Genomic DNA, 16,613 nt, shown 5'->3' with positions numbered 1-16,613 from the left:
AGATACTTAGAGTGGTATCCTGTTGTACTATGGGGAAAGTGAGAGATTTATGTAATGGAAATCCTGTTTCACAGCTCTAATAAGCTTGTTAATAACAATTCAGTGTGTCACGGCACTTAGTAAGGATTTCAGATTTTGTAATGTAGAATGAGGTGAAATATTCAAGTGGAAAATGAAGAAAGATGTTGCAGTGAACATTTTTTGTGCAGCAGTTTGTGCTGGCAGCAACCTTTAAGGAGCTTTCAGGGACTGCAATTTGAAGTCCAGTTGCAGTGTGAACACAGGATGGTTCCACTTGTGCTGCCTCTGAGCCACCTGCCTACCCTGAAAATATGCCTACAGTAACAGAGAATTTGGTGGTGGGAAAAGTTTCCTTTGTCAGTGTGTGACAAGCCATTGCTGTATGAAATGGCATGTGCTGAAGCTTTTCTGAGCTCTCATGGGAAATGCCTTGTGCAAACAACTCAAAAACGTGTGTGCTTCCTCCCTCAGTTTGTAAACAGGGTGCTGTGGGTGGGGTTTGTTAGGTGTAGGCTGGTTTTCTCTCCTTGGCATTCACCCACCTGCAGATTGATGCTACCACCTGGGAAAGGGGCAAAAATTTAGGGTGTTGAAATCTAGAAATGAGTTTAGTGAGTTCTGTATCCCCTTGCAGTGGAGATCATGCTATGCAGTGGGGTACCTAACTCATTCATACTGTAGGAATGCCTGAGTTACTGTTTGGGTGAATCTACCCTGATGCAGCAGCCATGAAACCTTTGAAGAACTCTGGTTCATCACCCAAATGAGCAGAATGCCTCATTCCATTTCCCATCTAATCCTCCTCAGGGTTGACTGCCCCTGTAAGTTCTTCAAGGGCCATTCAGCTCCACCTTTCTGCTCAGACCCAAAATCCCAATGTCAGGGCAATTCCCAAAGTCAGTTTTCTCTTCTGGCCATCAGAACTTGTCCATGAGGATCACTCTTTCTAATGGATGTTGCATCTGGAACTGACCACTTGTGTATTCTACACCAGTGTGAAAGTCTTACATTTTTACTGTTTGGTGTCATTATGGCACACAACAGCATCTGTATGAATCTGCACAAAACTGTCTGCAGAAGGTGCTTTTGTTTCACCTCTTCACTCAAGTTTTGAATCCTCTGTATAACCACAGTTCTGCCCATTCAAATGTTGGTTCAACACTTCAGTGGTGGTCACAGTTTTTCACTTGTTGGTCTGTCTGGGGCATGATATGACATCTGTGAGACATGAAACCTCTAATAACTGGAGAGCAGCCTGGAGTAAAACCTTGCATGTCTGAACAGCTCCATAGCTGCAGAAGATGGGATGGAATATAAGTTTTCTGGTGGGGCTTTCTGTGACTGATTCTTTTCTTCTGATTAACCCAGCTCTTGGGATCTCACAGCAATTTTGTGTGTCAGAAACCCAGAAACTAGGCTTGTCTACAGAGGCCAAGGGCTGTGTTTTTTGTTAGAACCTGACTTCAGTGATGTAGCACAGCATCTTTGCTCTTGCTTCCAGATCACCTTCTTATTTCTGAACTATACAATGTATTGATAGGGGTGAGCATATATGAGTTTACTCCAGGTTGCTTGTGCATTGTTGTGCTGTGTTTTTCTGCCTTGGATCCAGTTAAAGGAAGAAGTCTCAGGGCTGTAGAAGTTGTGCAGTTTTTGGTCTGTTGCCAGTTCCAAGTAAGGTCTTTTCACTAGGAAAAGTCAAGCTGGTAAATAGTGATCAGCTGTCAGCTTCATGTTTTTCTTTCTTCAGTTCTTCCTTCCTTATCTTTTATTCTCTCCTTCTTGAAGGATTATGATGACATAGGGTTGTTCCCTAATTGCAGCAGAAGCTGAGGTGGGGAATACATTAAAGCACGAACAAACAGGAATCTGCTAGATAAACATTTAATTTTTGCCTGCCTACTTCAATTTTAAGTCCCAGAGGACCAACTTCCTACTATCACTGAACCTCATTATAGTTTTATCTCTGGTCTTATAATAAAATCAAAAGCATTAAGCAACTGGAGCTGTCCTAGGCTATTTAGGATCGATTCAGATAACCACTAATTGCAGTTTGCCTCCCAAATGCTGTGGAAGTTGAAGGTCTTGTTATATGTGGCGGCCAAATATCTTCTTGAGACAGTGCATGAAGCAAAGTTAAATAGCAACCAGGGTTATTTAATATCCTAAATAAGGATACAGAGGAGGAAGTGGAAAGCAATCTGGCAGCGTCTGCTGAAGCTGCTGGCATGGTTTTGTTACAAATTAACTGTATCAGAGTGAATTAGAAAGGGGAAAAAGGGTTGCAAATGTTCATAAGATTTGGACAGTGAATTTAGATTGGCTTGTGTATGTGGCTATTTTCATGTTTTCTGTGGAACTAGTTCATGTGGTTCCAATTATTCATTTAAGTTCCATATTATTATCTTCAGTTTCCTGAGTGCATGATTTATGTATCTAAGACTATTAAAGCCAAATGCACAAATTGAAATTCACTGCACATTGATTAAATTGGCTGTATGCATTACTTAAGTTAAATAAATTACGTATGTTAAAAAATGACTCTAATAGTTACAATTTGCAATTTGAATGACCTAAAAACCAAGGATTATTTGCCAACAAAATGTTTGAATAATATTAAGTAAGAAATATATTAGAGAATTTCATGAGTTCATCACAATGTATGAATAAGGAAAAAATACTTATCAGATGATTTTCCACTGAACAAATACTTACATATTAAATTCACAACGGTCTTTGGAAAATCCAGCTGAATATCAAGGATGCATGAATGAATGAGGTGTGATGAATGCACCTAATTGCACATAATACTGTTTTAAGAAGGTTGGCTTTCTGCAAATATGCACCTTCTTTCTGTGAAGAAAGAGAAAAATTGAAGACAGTGGTCATGCTGAATCCACAGAATGTTGTGTTGGTGTGGTTAAAGTGCTCACTCCTTTTCAGCTCCAGAATTACAACATGATCCAGACTGAATCTTGTCTTGATGGTGCTCCCCTCTTCTCTACAAACCTGATCATGGGCTTCTTGTTTGCTCAAGTGCTGAGGTGTTGGGGACTTCACCCCCCGGTGGGAATGTAGCTATTCTGGGAGGGCACTTCAACTGCTGTGTTGAAGCTTTTTAAAAGAAGTTATTTGCTAAGGAATGGTCTAGTTTCTTTTCCTAAAAGTTGGTTTCTATCAAGACACTTCTGTTTCAGGTGCTGCTGTTAAAGTGAAGTATTGGAATGGGTAGGTCTGGCTTCAAAAAGCTCTTCTCTTATTGTTTGCTCTAGTCCTTTTGAAAACAAAATAGTACCCTAAAACCTGTGGGCTGTTGAATTTTTAGTGTGATGGAAAAATTATACAACAAACAAACCCAAACAAGCACAGACTGTCCCCTCCCAATCTAACCAAACTATTTTTTCCCAATACCAGCTTCTAAATGCCAGCAATCCATCAATATCCAACCTCCCTCTAGCCTCTACAAGAGGAACCACTGTGTTTTACAAACCTTCCCAACAGTTCATGTACATAGCAATAACACTAATGAAAAATATAGCTCTTTTTTTTTTTTTCTATACCAAAAGTTTTAACTGTGAGACATGTGAAAACAGATACTTTAGGAGATTAAGTGCTCAGAAAAATTAACAACAGATTGTATGGGGATCTTGAAAGGTCACACCAGTAATGATTGTATTAAGAGGAAAAGGTCATGTTAGCAGGTAATGGGCATAGATGGATATCAAATCTTGGATGTTAAAGTATTTCATTTTAGCCTGGTAGAGAAATCTCTGTGCATTACTGAAGATGTGGTGTTCCTTATCGCCTTCCATCAGTCCTCATTAATTTCTCAGAAAATGCAAAAGGCAAGATTAGTTCCAGCTGACTGAGGGTGGAACCTTTGGCATTTATTTCCCACTTAATGCATGTTCACCTTGAAATTTATTTGGTCACACTGAGAGACAGACAAGTATGTTAGTGTCTGTTGTGTGCTGTTGACAAGCCACACAAGACCAGTGTGTTATTGGCCTTTTATTTGTTGGGTTGGTTGGTCTGTTGTTTTTTAAAACATCCCTTTATGTTTGTTTATATTTTCCCACTGGGGAAAAAAATGGAAAGAGATTCTGAGCTGTTGCAGTCCTGGATTTTAGGTAGTGCTGCAGGACTGCCTAAGCAGTCTGGGCTTGTGCATCTGGCCAGGAACAAAAGATGCCACAATTGTGTTTCCCCCTACTCTTCTCACTGAATGTTCTTTATTCCCCACCACCACAGTCTCTACAAAAAGCATTGTGGCAGGTCTAAAAACCAATTTATTTGTTGGAATAGTACTTGGCAATATTGCTGAGTTCTGAGCTGAACAAAGATCAGCGATGTGCATATGGAGAGCAGCAGCTGAAATACAGAGTGTAATAAATTGTGGGTAGCATTCTTATTTTCCATTTATTTCCATAATTTCTGTCAAGTAAAAACCTTCTGGGAGGAGTGAGTTAACTTGTTTTTGAAATTTTCTTTAGAACTACATTTTTGCTGACTCTGCAAACCAGGCATTTCTAAATAATATTGCAGTCCTCTTATAGTGAAGGGAATTGTATATCTGTCCTGTGAAGCACCACATGCCTGGCTCTATTTGTTATCTTTCACTGTCATGGAAGTGTATTTCAATAATAGAATCTGCAAATACAGTTTAGGTAGAAGAGAACAAAATATGAATATGAACAGTTCTGAAAAAACCCTTGTAAAATAAATAGGTTTTATTGTAAAGAAAGTGGGGGCCTGATATTATGTGGTGTTGAGCATCAGTGGCAGTCAGCCCCTCTGAATTTTAAATCATAAAGTGACTTGATAGTCAGCAGCTGGGCTGTTATGGGACTGCCAAAGAACCCTGTTCCCCCTATTATATTTAAACTGTGCTACCCCAACAGTGTTGGTGTGTTGTGAAGATTAGGCAGGCTCAACATTTAAAATTAATTTTATTTGTTACATTTAATTAACTATTATAATCCATAAAATGTGCTGTGTAAAACACACAAAATGAAAATAAATGACCATCTGTGGCAATTTAACAGCTCTTCTGTGAGTAAAAAAAAAAGAAAGAGGTAGCTTTTTCTTGAAAAATTACCCTCAAGGCAAAAAAGGTAATATTCCCCCAAATCTGGCTACTGGAAAGGCAACTGTAAACCTTTGTGAATGTGTCCTAGCCAGGGCTCTTTCTCTAATGTGGGGCTGCTTTTACTAAATTCTTAAGAGAAGCCTATTAATTTTGATAAAACTTCTTGTGCTAGGAAGTAAATAAAGATGCACGTACTGAGAAGTCTCATTGCAAACGTGGTCTTTGTCAGAGCCTGCTGGACTCAGTGGAGAAGACTCTCTCTTGTTTTTATGTTGCTTAGAACATATTCTGAAAACTGTTCACAATCTGGATGTGTCAGCTAGTGACTCTCATTCCAGGTGGTTCCAGTAGCACTGCTAGGAACCCAGAAAGCTATTAGGGACAAAACTATTGCAGTTATCTCTGATCATAAGACATGGGATCTATCCTGGCAGAAAAAGATCTGGCTTGTGCTTGTAGTGCTAATTTTATAGCAAATGTTTTTGCTCAGTTTAATGGAGCTTCAGGTACTGAAGGTTTTACAGCAGACTCCAGGCAGATGCTGAATTGTTCACCTCCAGGAAAGTGTGAGAGAAAAGTCTGGGCTGAGCAGGAGATGGGTGACCTGGGGGTGAAATGTCAAGAGCAGATCTCAGTGCTGGCAGGGGAACTGTGCTGAGGATGAGCCAATGTGTCCTGCCTGGGTCAGCTCTGGACTTGCTCTCTCAGGGGACATCCTTGTGTGGCAGGGTCAGAACCTTCAAGCCAGGCTCAGGACTTCAGTGGCTGGCTGATATAAAACTCATTTAAAAAAGCCTTTTCATTATGGGCAGTGGGCTGCCTCTCATGTTTTTGTGTGCTTTGAAGATGTTATAACCTTCAGAGTTATAACACCTTCAGACCACACAAAAACATTAGATACAGATAAATCCTGTATCTAATTTAAGTGTAAGGATAAGGGATATTTGGGTCTGCTGGTTTCTATAAAGTGCAATTTTACTTTAGTCACTCAGTTAATCTAAGTTGCTCGAATCTGCCAAGGCTGATTGGAAAGAGCAGGTAGCTTAAATTGTTGAAAAAACAAAACCCAACTTGATGTGGAAGTTACAGAATTCACTGTCCAAAAGTGACACGGTTGTAGTGAAAAATTGCTTTGTGTGCTGATGCTTTCTAAGCTCATCTGCTCTGCAAGTGTCCCTCTGTGATGGCAGATTTGAAAAAAAAAAAAGAAAAGCACTTTGCCTTTGGAGAATTTTGTGTGTGGAATATGTTGAGCCCTGGCCCCTGTGAACAAAGCGTAGCAGTGCTGGCACCTTGACTGGGCTGTCACATCCATTAGGGGGTGTGTGAGCAGGGCAAGCTGCAAACCTGAGCTTGAGAAAAACATTGACATCAATGTCAGCAGGACCAAATCTGCCCACCTATTAACTTGCCTGAACTGGGAGGCACTTGGGCTGGAGCTGGATTTAGCTCCAAGGCCCTGTCACTGTCTGCAGGAGCTGAGTGCCTCTTGCTTGGTCCTTCCCTTCCAGCACTGCTTGGGAAGTGTGCCCAAGGGCTGCATGTCCTGTCAGGCCAGTGCAACTTTACATCCCTTGCCTTCCTCCTTTGGGTATATTTTCTGAAATTGTGGTTGCTGGCTTGTACAGAGATAAATGTCTGCTGTGCTTGCCTTTTTACACGGGTGTTTCTAGATTTTCCTCCCTTTGCTAGCTCTTGTAGGTTTTATTTTGTATTTGTTCATCACTGGCAAGATCTTGTGTTCCTTTATTATTAAAAAAATACAGATAGGTTTTCAAGTCATTGGAGTAAATTAAAAGCAAGTGAAATTTAATGCTTTTCATTAAATATGGTTTGTCGAAAACCAAGCTGGGTACTTCATTTTTCTCATCAAAATTAACTGTTTTTCTTGACCTAAAGAGGTTATAATATTTAAGCTCCTACTTGTAATAAATCCAGCTTCTGCCTGCTTTTCTCACACTATGTTCAGAGCAATTATTTCTCATGTTTTAGGAAGGCTATTAAAATCCCGCTCTGAGTATATTTTTAAACTTATAAGAGAGATCCCCTTGTTTTCTGTTCTGCTGTGGAGGGGTGTTTCCCGTGCCTCTCCCGAGCTGTGCTGGTTTTTGCGGTTTTGCCAGGCTGAGGTGTGAAAGCAAGGCAGTGCAGCAGGGCAGGAGGTGCTCGGGCAGGGCAGCAGCTGCTGCTCCGCTGTGCCCTCGGCAGCGCCAGGGCCGGGCTGGCTCCGTGGCACGGGACAGGGCACGTGTGTCAGCAGGAGACGCCTCGCTCCCAGCACCAGCTGCTGTTGGCTGTCTCTGCTATCGCATCCCCAGCAGCAGGAGCAGCAAGTCTGACTTCTCACGTGTCTCCCACAAGCTGGAACAACCCAGGCTTGATCCATGGGCAGCAAAATTCAATTTTGCCTGCACGACTGGAGACCTTTAGCGGGGCTGATGTGGCAGCTGCTGCCCACCCTGGCACTGGTGTGAGCTGGAGAAGGAGGCGCTCTACAAATGCTGCTCAGTGGCTACATCTCGTGTAGCGCAACCACGTTCAAAAGGGACCTTGCTAGAATGTGTACAAAACTATAACAACTTGTCCTCACTCTCTTGCTAAAGTATGCTGTTCGTCCAGTTTAATTTTTCTAGACATTTCCAGAAGAGGAATTGGGCTGAATACTGGGTGGCCACATGGAAATCAAAGTGCTGCCAGGCATTGAAGCATGTGAAGAAGCTCGTTCTCTCTTTTGGCTGCACTTTAATGGGGTTGCTCTGGGTGCCTTTGCTCTGGGAAAGTGCACATTCAGGCTGTGACTCAGAGTCCTTGAATGGGTTTGTGGTCTGCAGGGACAGGGAGTAGCTCAGGAAGAGACAATTTTCTTTTTCCTCTTGTGTATTTCTTAGAAAAGCATAACAAAACAACAACAACAAGAATTTCCTGTCCTCAGCTGCACAGTGTGGTGAACTCTGGTTGAAATGCCAGCTGTATTCACTTGTGTTTTCCCTCCTGTGCCATCTCTTCAAGCAAACTTTTACAGCTGCTGATTGCACAAAGAAAACAGACAGAAGCTGATGTGCTGCTGGAGCTGCTGCTGCCTAATGCTGATGGGGTATTTTGGTGCTGCAGCCTGTTGAGTGTATGTGATAATTGGTTTCCCTTTTGGTCTTTGAGGACAGAAGATGCAATTAGCATGTCCGGCATATTTTCTTTCATACATTCTCAAAATTGCAATTCTTTTTAGGAACACCGAGAAATCTTTAAATTGGGATTTGGTTCTTACATTGTAAAGTACCTTTGCTTTCTGAGCATCAGACGAAGTTGCTTGCCCTAGCAGCTGCACTCTTGGTGTGTTTTTTTTGAATTCAGTTGTGGAGTTGCAAGTGCAAGTACAAAATCCTATTGAAATACACCAAAAGCATTAAAGGTATTCTGCAAAGCTCTCGAGATTTACAGCAAAGCTCTTTGGGGCTTGCACCAAAGGATAGGTGCCAGCACTCTATTCGTCTTTCAGGAAAGGCTTGAGGAGCTTGTAGGTGGATGATGGGGAATATTTACATGTTAAACACCAGGCAGGCTTACACAGTATACTGAAAACAACTTGTGTTGTTTACCAACATCTGATTTCTAGCACCTTGCCTCTTTTGAACAACAACACACCCAGCCTACACTGCAATCTGTCCATCTGAGCAGAAAAGAACAAAACACGAGGGATGTATGGATTCAGGTTTGCCCATATCTGTGTACAGGTCTCCATGAGTATATGAGACAGTTTTCCTTACTAGAGAGGCCTGGATGCTTTCCTGGGATGCAGGAGGGAAGCTGGTAAGATCAAAGGCTGTATGCCCATTTCCCACACATCCCAGATTTGGGAGGACACCCCCAAACATTGCCCTTTCAGACCTTGATAACTTCACTAACCTGCCTTTAAAACGACACCATTTAGCAGCAGCCACTTCAGATTTGCTACAGTTACTGTTCTAATTACAGACAGAAACTGTTGTCTGAGAGATAACTGTATGGAAACTGTCAAATGCTGACATTTCATGGCAACCATGAGAGCTGGAGATCTGTTTTGGAGGGGTTCCTAAAAATACTCCATAAAAACTGAGTTTAAGATGCATTACTGCTATATGTTTTAAAAATCTTCTCAGTCAGTGAATTTAGTATTTCATTAGAAACTACATATCCTACAATAAAATAAAAAAGCGAAAAGTAGAAATAAAATATGGTGTTTGTGTTCATTTAGCTGTTTCTTTAGAGTTACTACTAGCAAAGCAAATTTGGAACAAACCCTATTAGGACTTCTAGTCCTCTCTGTAGAGTCCTAAGCCTGGCAGATAGCCATTAATTTACCAACTTTGAAAGGATTTTTATCTAATAAAAAGAGAGATGAGTAAGAGCCTGCACGTCATTGCAGGCACAAAGATGCAATTTTGAAGCCTTTATCTGAAGCCCCTTTGATACAGCCTTGGTGCTCTCTGGAGAGGAGGAGGCACTCGGAGCTTTGCTCCCTGAGCACCGCAGCAAGCCCGCCGTGCCAGGGAGAGGGAGGAGATGAGAGCTGGGCTCTGGCAGTGCTGGCTGGCAGCTTCCTGTGCACAGCTCCTGCTTAGGCTAACGAGAGCCAGTGCTTGGAGTATCAGATGTGTTACCAAGAAGGGTGGCAAGGAATGAGGGAGCAAAGGGGAGCCTTTGCCAAAGGCATGACAGACAGGAGTCAGTCACAGCTGGAGCAGGTTCATCTGGAGCTGCACATGAGGGTTCAAATCTGCCAGGAGTTAGCTGAGCTGAGCCTAAGTGGGCTCAGGGAACTGTGGATTGACTCCAAGGCATGACAGGGATCTGTCTTGCACAGGTCTCAGTGAGCTGATCCAGTGAAAATCCAGAGGAAGTGACACGGTTGGGCCCCGGAGGAGGGTGGTGGTGATGCTGTGTACAGGCTGCCTGTTGGGACACCATCTCTGTTTGCTGTTTCTATTTTCAGTTAGTTTGCCTTGGAAACAAGGTTTTAAACAAGGCAAGCACTGAACATCAAATTGTGCTATGGAGGTGTGTGGTGGTAGGCATGCAGAATCTGGGATTGCCTTGAGCCAGGAGAGGAGAGGATGGATCCCATCAGATGGCAAAGCCAAGGTGCATGTTGGGGAGCAGCAGGTATTGGGTCTGAGAGAGTGGCTGGGAGAATCCTTCTCTGTCTTGGAAGATAGGAAGGAGAAAACCACTTCAATCCAATTTCCTCTCTTTAGCAAGAGAAATGTTATTAAATACAAGAAATGGGTAAGGTAGGGTAAATTATGTCAGAAGAGTGGCTGGGGCTTCTGTTGTGCCCTGGATTTTGTGACTAAACAGGTTAGAAGTGTGGAAAGAGTCTCATTCTGCTGGGCACCCTGCAGGTCATGTTTGTCAGCTTGGCCATATTCAACATAGTCTGGGTTTGAAGATGCAGCATGGTCATTTTTCAGCTGCAAGGAAGAGCGTGTACAGCTCTGCTGGGCCATTTGTAAGAGGAGATCTTTTTTGCCCTGTGTATTTTGTCACCTGGGAGCAGTGACATTGTCAGATACCAGCATGTGCAGTGTGCATGCAGGTGCTTGGTGTTTGATGGCTGCATTCAAGTGTTGGTGCTTTTGAATAATCTCTTGTTGTCTTGAAGCTTTGATGAACCGTGGGTCCTGCACAGGAGATGAATTGCCTTCTGCTCTTTGTAGCATCAGTGTTGTTAAGAACTGTGCTTCCTCACCTTGCAGAGTGGTTGCTGCAGTAGCTTCTTCCTGTATCTCAACTAAAAAAATGGTTTGACCTTCAGTTTAGCTGGCAGAGGGTTAGAATGTAGGTGAAGAGCTGGAGAGGGAAAGGTGGCTTGGAGAACATAGTTTTTGGATGAGAAGAATGGTGACTGCTGTTGCTAGTCTAGCAGTGGTCCAGTTGCATAAAATAGGATAAGGGAGATGTAGATAAAAGTATCATGTAGTCTTCCTTCAAAATTTGTCAGAATGGTGGGATTTAGTATACCAGTTCTTTCCTAATAGAAAAGGATTGGGACTATTTTTCTTCCACCAAAATTATGACATTGTTTAGACCTCTCCCTCCCCCCCCCCCCCAGCCCCCCCACCTTTTTGTGCCTTAAAAAAAAATCTAGCTGTGTGGGCTGGAATACTCTGAAATGCAGCCAACTGGATGGAAGACTGTAAACTAACTTAAAGCAGTAATTTTATAAAGCTGAAATAGTAGAAATTCCAGGAAAAACTAGTGTTTTGCGTGCACATCTTGAGATCTGTGGAGTGTGTGTGTATAAATGTGTTTGTTAGAGCACACCTGCCTGTCCTCTAAATCATGTGAGGTTTGGTTTCTAGTCAGCTCCCTCTGTCCACCTGTCCTGCCCCAGCTGTGGGTCTGGCATGGGGCCACTGGCATCATGGACACCTCTGGCTTTTGTGGCTTTTCAGCTGGTACTGAGCCCTGTCCTGGCCACTGAGGTGACTTCTGTACCAGCCCCCGTCCTCCCTGGCCAATTCCTCTTGCTGAGACCCTCAGCCTTTTCTCCTGGCACTTCAAATGTTGCTTGAAAACATCTCGCCCTGTTTATTCTTGAGATGCATCTGAAGATCCTGCCACTTACATATATTCCATAAATCTCCTTGTTCTGACAAGAGTGTGACCTTTAAAGATGCAGTACATTCTTGCCTTTATTGCAAAGCATTTTTTTCTTTCCTTTCTTCAGTGTTTCTGAAGTTTTCTGTTTGTACTAATGACTTGACACCCAAACAGGTCAATGTCTTGCTGATTTTTTCTGATATGTGTATTCAGCTTTTTCTAGTGAGGAGGTGTGGGGGGGAGGAAATCCTATGCCTCTTCAGAGGATTCTTGGCAGGTGTAATCACAGGATTTGTGATTCATGTCCAATATCCGTGAGAAGAGCTGACATCTTGGGGCAAGTTGCAGATATTAAGGGGGCTAAGTAAAACCTGCTTTTGATGTTTGTAGATTTCTCTCAGCTAGATCAAAAGTGAAGTTGTTAATTCAGTCGATCAAAACTCCAGTCCCTTTCCACACTAGTGCTACTGGGTTAAATGCTGTCTTAATCAGCTCAAATCTCTGCCTTTTCCTTCTGCAAGGTACCACTGAAGTTAGATCAGAATTAGTTTGTTGCAGCTAGAGGATGGGACTGCTAGAGGAACTATAAAGCTTGAGGTAGTAATTACACGTAGTCTATCATATTTAATGATGAAACCTGGCTGTAGGTTTTTGCATGTGGAAGGTTTTTCAGATCTCTGATTACTGGTGCTCTGAAATTTTAGCCTCTTCCTGTGCTAGCAGGTTGCACTTTCTGTCTGGTTCCTTCTGTTGATGCTCACAGTGTGTCTGTGCTTGTCACCCTTTGCCTGAACTTGGAAGGAACTGCAGGACTGGGTCTGGTTCTGTATTACCATTCTTTGTGCTGGAATTAATCTGTGCATTTCTGTTCCACTGATTTCTCTGTTTAGAAATCTTCAGTACCATAAGCAGGTAACTGTTGGAAGGGTTTTGGAGTCCATCTGCATTTCTGAAATTAAAAACATCATGGGGGTCCCTTCTTAGCAGTGTAAGAGTAACAGGAGTCTTGCCTGTATGGAAGGTTGCAGGATCTGTCCTGAATCATCTGGGGTGCTCAGCTGCAGCGGTGGCATAAGGTCGTAGAGGAAGGGAAAACTTTTCATGTGGAAATCACAGCAGCTGCTCAAAACACAGGGGTGTGTTCCTTCGTGGAGGGTTCAGCTTTGGGTGAAGGCCAGCTTTTTTGGCAGATGAAACAGGGTGAAGGGGCCATGAGGAGATAGAGGAGCAGTGACTCCAGAGGGCAAGGGACTACATTTCAGTGGAAAGAATCAGGGTTGTGTGGTAAAGAAGAGGGGATGTATAGAACAGACTTGGAAGCTTTTCTACAGAGAAAATGTATAAAGCCTCAAATCCTGCTCCTGGGATGTTTTTTTGCAGTCTTACTGAAGGAAAATAAAAACCTGAAAAAGTGTAGGATTCCAGCAGTTCTTGCATCTGGTTCAGTGGGAGCTGCAGCATGAGGCAGCTCAGGGGTGCAGGGCAGTGCCTGCCAGCCCCTCTGTGTGGGGACTGTGTGGCCTTCCCTGCTGTGCCAGCAGCTGCAGCATCCCCTGAACATGCCACTGCCAGGGCAATGTGTGCCAGGGCAGGGCCATGCCCAGGCTGTTCATTGCACATTAGAATTTTCAAACAGATTGATTATAGCACACTTTTTAAAAAGAAACAGAACACGCCAGTACTTATTAAAGCTTAAACTAGGCTGTGATGTGACCAGTTTTTATTTTACATTGGTTTAATTTATTTATTTTTTAAACTATAATGCTGTCAGATGATGCATTATCAATACCTAGAGGCCTGCTGTTCACTGTGCAGGTTATCTCCACTATGACAGCTCTGTATCTTCAATGTCAGGCACACAGTTCTTGAGCCAGAGTAGATTTACAGATTCTATTATACTTCTATTGAACAGCTCTTAATCTGGGCAGAGGAAAACATGCTGCAACCAGCACGTTTTATCCCTTGCCTTTAGTGCTAGAGCCCTCTTTGGCAGCGTTGGACTTTGTATTACAAATAGTCCTCTACCACCTCAGTCTTTAAAATTAAAAATCCCATAATCCTGTAAATGCTGGATGTTCCTGTCACTCCCAAGCACAGTCTGAATAAAAACTAGCACTGGCATTAGTTGAAGGTTTTTGTGTAACCTGGGTGTAGTACACAGGTCACCTAATGTTGCTTTCTGCTCTTGTGCTGCATTCCTGTGTTACAATTTCCATATAAAACAAGACAGTTGTGAGCGTGAAAATAGAAGCTGTCTTCAGCCCCTTATTGTTTTGGCAGCTTTATTTTTGACATCAAAGTTTCTTTAGTAATTGAAGATTACATGTGTGAAGAAATGTAACTACTCTGTGCATTAAAAATGACATTTGTTTTGCTTGTATGATTTTGCAGACAGTTACTGCATTATTTAGCTTCTTTGAGCAGGATAACAAAGGGTGATGTCCTTGACCTGTAAGGAATAGCAATGGCATTGCTCTGTGTATGTAGCACCTTGTAATTAGCAATGTTTCTGTTCTCATTGTAAGCAGCATAGTATGAATTAGCAGTAAGTAAGCAGGAGCATAACAAATACTCAAGGAATGTTATGAATGTGAATAGTCTCTTGTGGGTTTTTTCTTTTTATTCTCACCCTTCTATCTTTTAGCTTTCTTCCAAAAGCTGCTTTGACCTTGTATCTACCTTGAGATTCGTGCTCCTTACTACCTTTTTTTTTTCCAATTTATCCCTCCTGTTAGTTATTTGAATGCCATTGGCTCAACACTGAGTGGTTATTCCTATAGCTCAGCAGTTCCACCTTGTTTCAGCTGCTGAAATCTATCTCTCATCTTTCTCTGCTTTTTGTTCATTAAAGAGAAAAGAAGGTGAGTTTGAATCCATCACTGGGAGGGACACAGTTTGATTTCATTCTGTCTGAAGAGGGAGAGGACTGTGGCTCTTCCTTATGTGCCAATGTAGGTCATGAAAATAAATAATCAGCTTACACATGTATCCACATGCTGACAGGAAGTAATCCTACTCAGCATCACTTTATGGGGTTTGGAGTCTTTCTGAATCTTCTAATCCATAGTGATATTTAAATAACATGTTGTGATCACTGTTTGGCTTAATTCACATAGAAAAGATGTATTATACAGATGTACTAGCATGGAAATACACATGTGCCAAGACACACACACAGATGGAATGTATATATTCAACATGCAGAATAATTGCCATTTGCAGACTCTGGGATGTGCTGGGGCAGCTCTCATGACAGGTGCTCTGGGGTGGTTGTGTGTCTAAGAAAGCACAGATCCTACACTGGTGATTGCCACACTATTATTTTTAGACGGAAATTTTGTTCTAAAACTAGAACGGCCATGACTGTCCCATTTCTGCAAATAAAGCTCAGAAAGCATTTGCTACTTCAGCACTCAGGATGAGACAGGTGCATTGTTTTTTCTCCCCAGTTAGCTGGATTGTTAGCCAAAGGGGGTCTGCCTTGCAGATTCGTGATTTGAAAATAGCTGTGCAGTGCTGCTCAGTGAGTCATGTGCAGAAGGCAACAGAAAACATCTCAAACTTGTCCAACACCCACATAACCCACTGCTGCCTCCCACCTGCAGAAACCTTTCCTGCAAAGCACTGAACCCCAGCGAGGTCTAGAAGTCCTGAGGGCACCACTGGTCAGGATCTTGCCAGGAGGAGCTGTTTGTGGTGCCTCACCAGAGGGAATCAGAGGGAGTGTTGCTGGCCAGAGTCCCTCCCTTGCTTCCATCTCCAGTGGTGAACTCTGAATACAAATATTCCTCCTCCAGCTCCCCTGTGTTTGGAACAATCTGTGTTTGCTCCATCAGCTGTAGAGTGGAGAGAGGATACACCAGTCTCTACCTTTGGCTCAGTACTTCCTGAGGAATTTACTCAGCACATGCTCCAAGCATGGCTCCAAAGCCTGCAATTGCTGTTCTGAATGAAGCTGCAGTCCTGTCCTGGCATGCTCCATTGGTCAGTCACATACCAAAAGCTGGACACTGTGCACTGGGAGTGCTGGTACTGACCCTGTCAGAGCTGATTGGCAGCCTGGTATGTTCACTGCCTATAGCCCTACGTTCTTTTTTAATGCAACTCCCACAAAAGGTGCTTGAGAGGTGGACTTGGATGTAGCAAAGCACATAAATGAGTAAATCCACCCATCTCTAAATGGAACAAATGCAAGTGGTTAAGCTGCACCCCCTCTCCTTTGCACTGCTGGCTCTGAAGCCAGCCTGCAGGTAACACTCTGGGTGCCTTTGGAAGGCATGGAACAAACAGGAGCAGTATCCTGCTTGCATCCAGAGGGAAACCAGGTTGTGGTTCACAAACACCAATTTCAGATGCATGGCATGCTTTCCTGATTAGAATCAGGTCCACACAATGGTGTCACCATGAATTTATATTAAAAGTCCTTTCCACTGGCATGAGAAATTGCTATTGCAGTAACACCCATTCCATTGTTAATAAAAATTGAAGAGCTTGAAGTAATAAAATACTAGCTGATATTTAATTATTATCAAATCAAAGTTACTTAGATAAAAGCATTTAATTAATCTGCATTCTATTTCCTAAGCATCTAGATCACCATTCAATAGAGGTAAATAATGCTCCTCTGATTTCCAATACCAGCTAGCATATTCATTTCTTGAAGCATTACTTCAATAACCTGCATTTTAGGAAGATGTGTCCTGCCGCCAGAAGCTGTTCTACTGAGCAGTTGAAGAAAAATTATTAATTTAAAACAAATGTTCAGTTATACAAAAAGTTGCAAATACTGTTGAAAGCTTCCAAGTACTGTTATGTGAATCAAGGTTTCCCTTTTATTCTGAAGTGGTTTTTTATTGTTATGGATATTGATACTTAGAAGTTCAGATGATTTCTTTGACAAAGCAAGTCTTTACTGTGTACTTAA

The 16,613-nt window shown here is 42.4% G+C and overlaps 1 protein-coding gene across 14 annotated transcripts in view; it reads left to right on the top strand.

Annotated features, from left to right (window-relative positions):
* The window catches only part of IL1RAPL2 (interleukin 1 receptor accessory protein like 2), a 410,823-nt gene that overhangs the window by 117,237 nt on the left and 276,973 nt on the right, over positions 1 to 16,613 (top strand). The gene's annotated exons all lie outside the window — the stretch shown is intronic.

This window comes from Lonchura striata, chromosome 4A (genome assembly GCF_050655825.1).
Source record: "Lonchura striata isolate lonStrDom1 chromosome 4A, ASM5065582v1, whole genome shotgun sequence".
Taxonomy (NCBI): domain Eukaryota; kingdom Metazoa; phylum Chordata; class Aves; order Passeriformes; family Estrildidae; genus Lonchura; species Lonchura striata.
The sequence above is the reverse complement of the archived record's forward strand: the minus strand, read 5'-3'. Positions and strand labels throughout refer to the sequence as shown.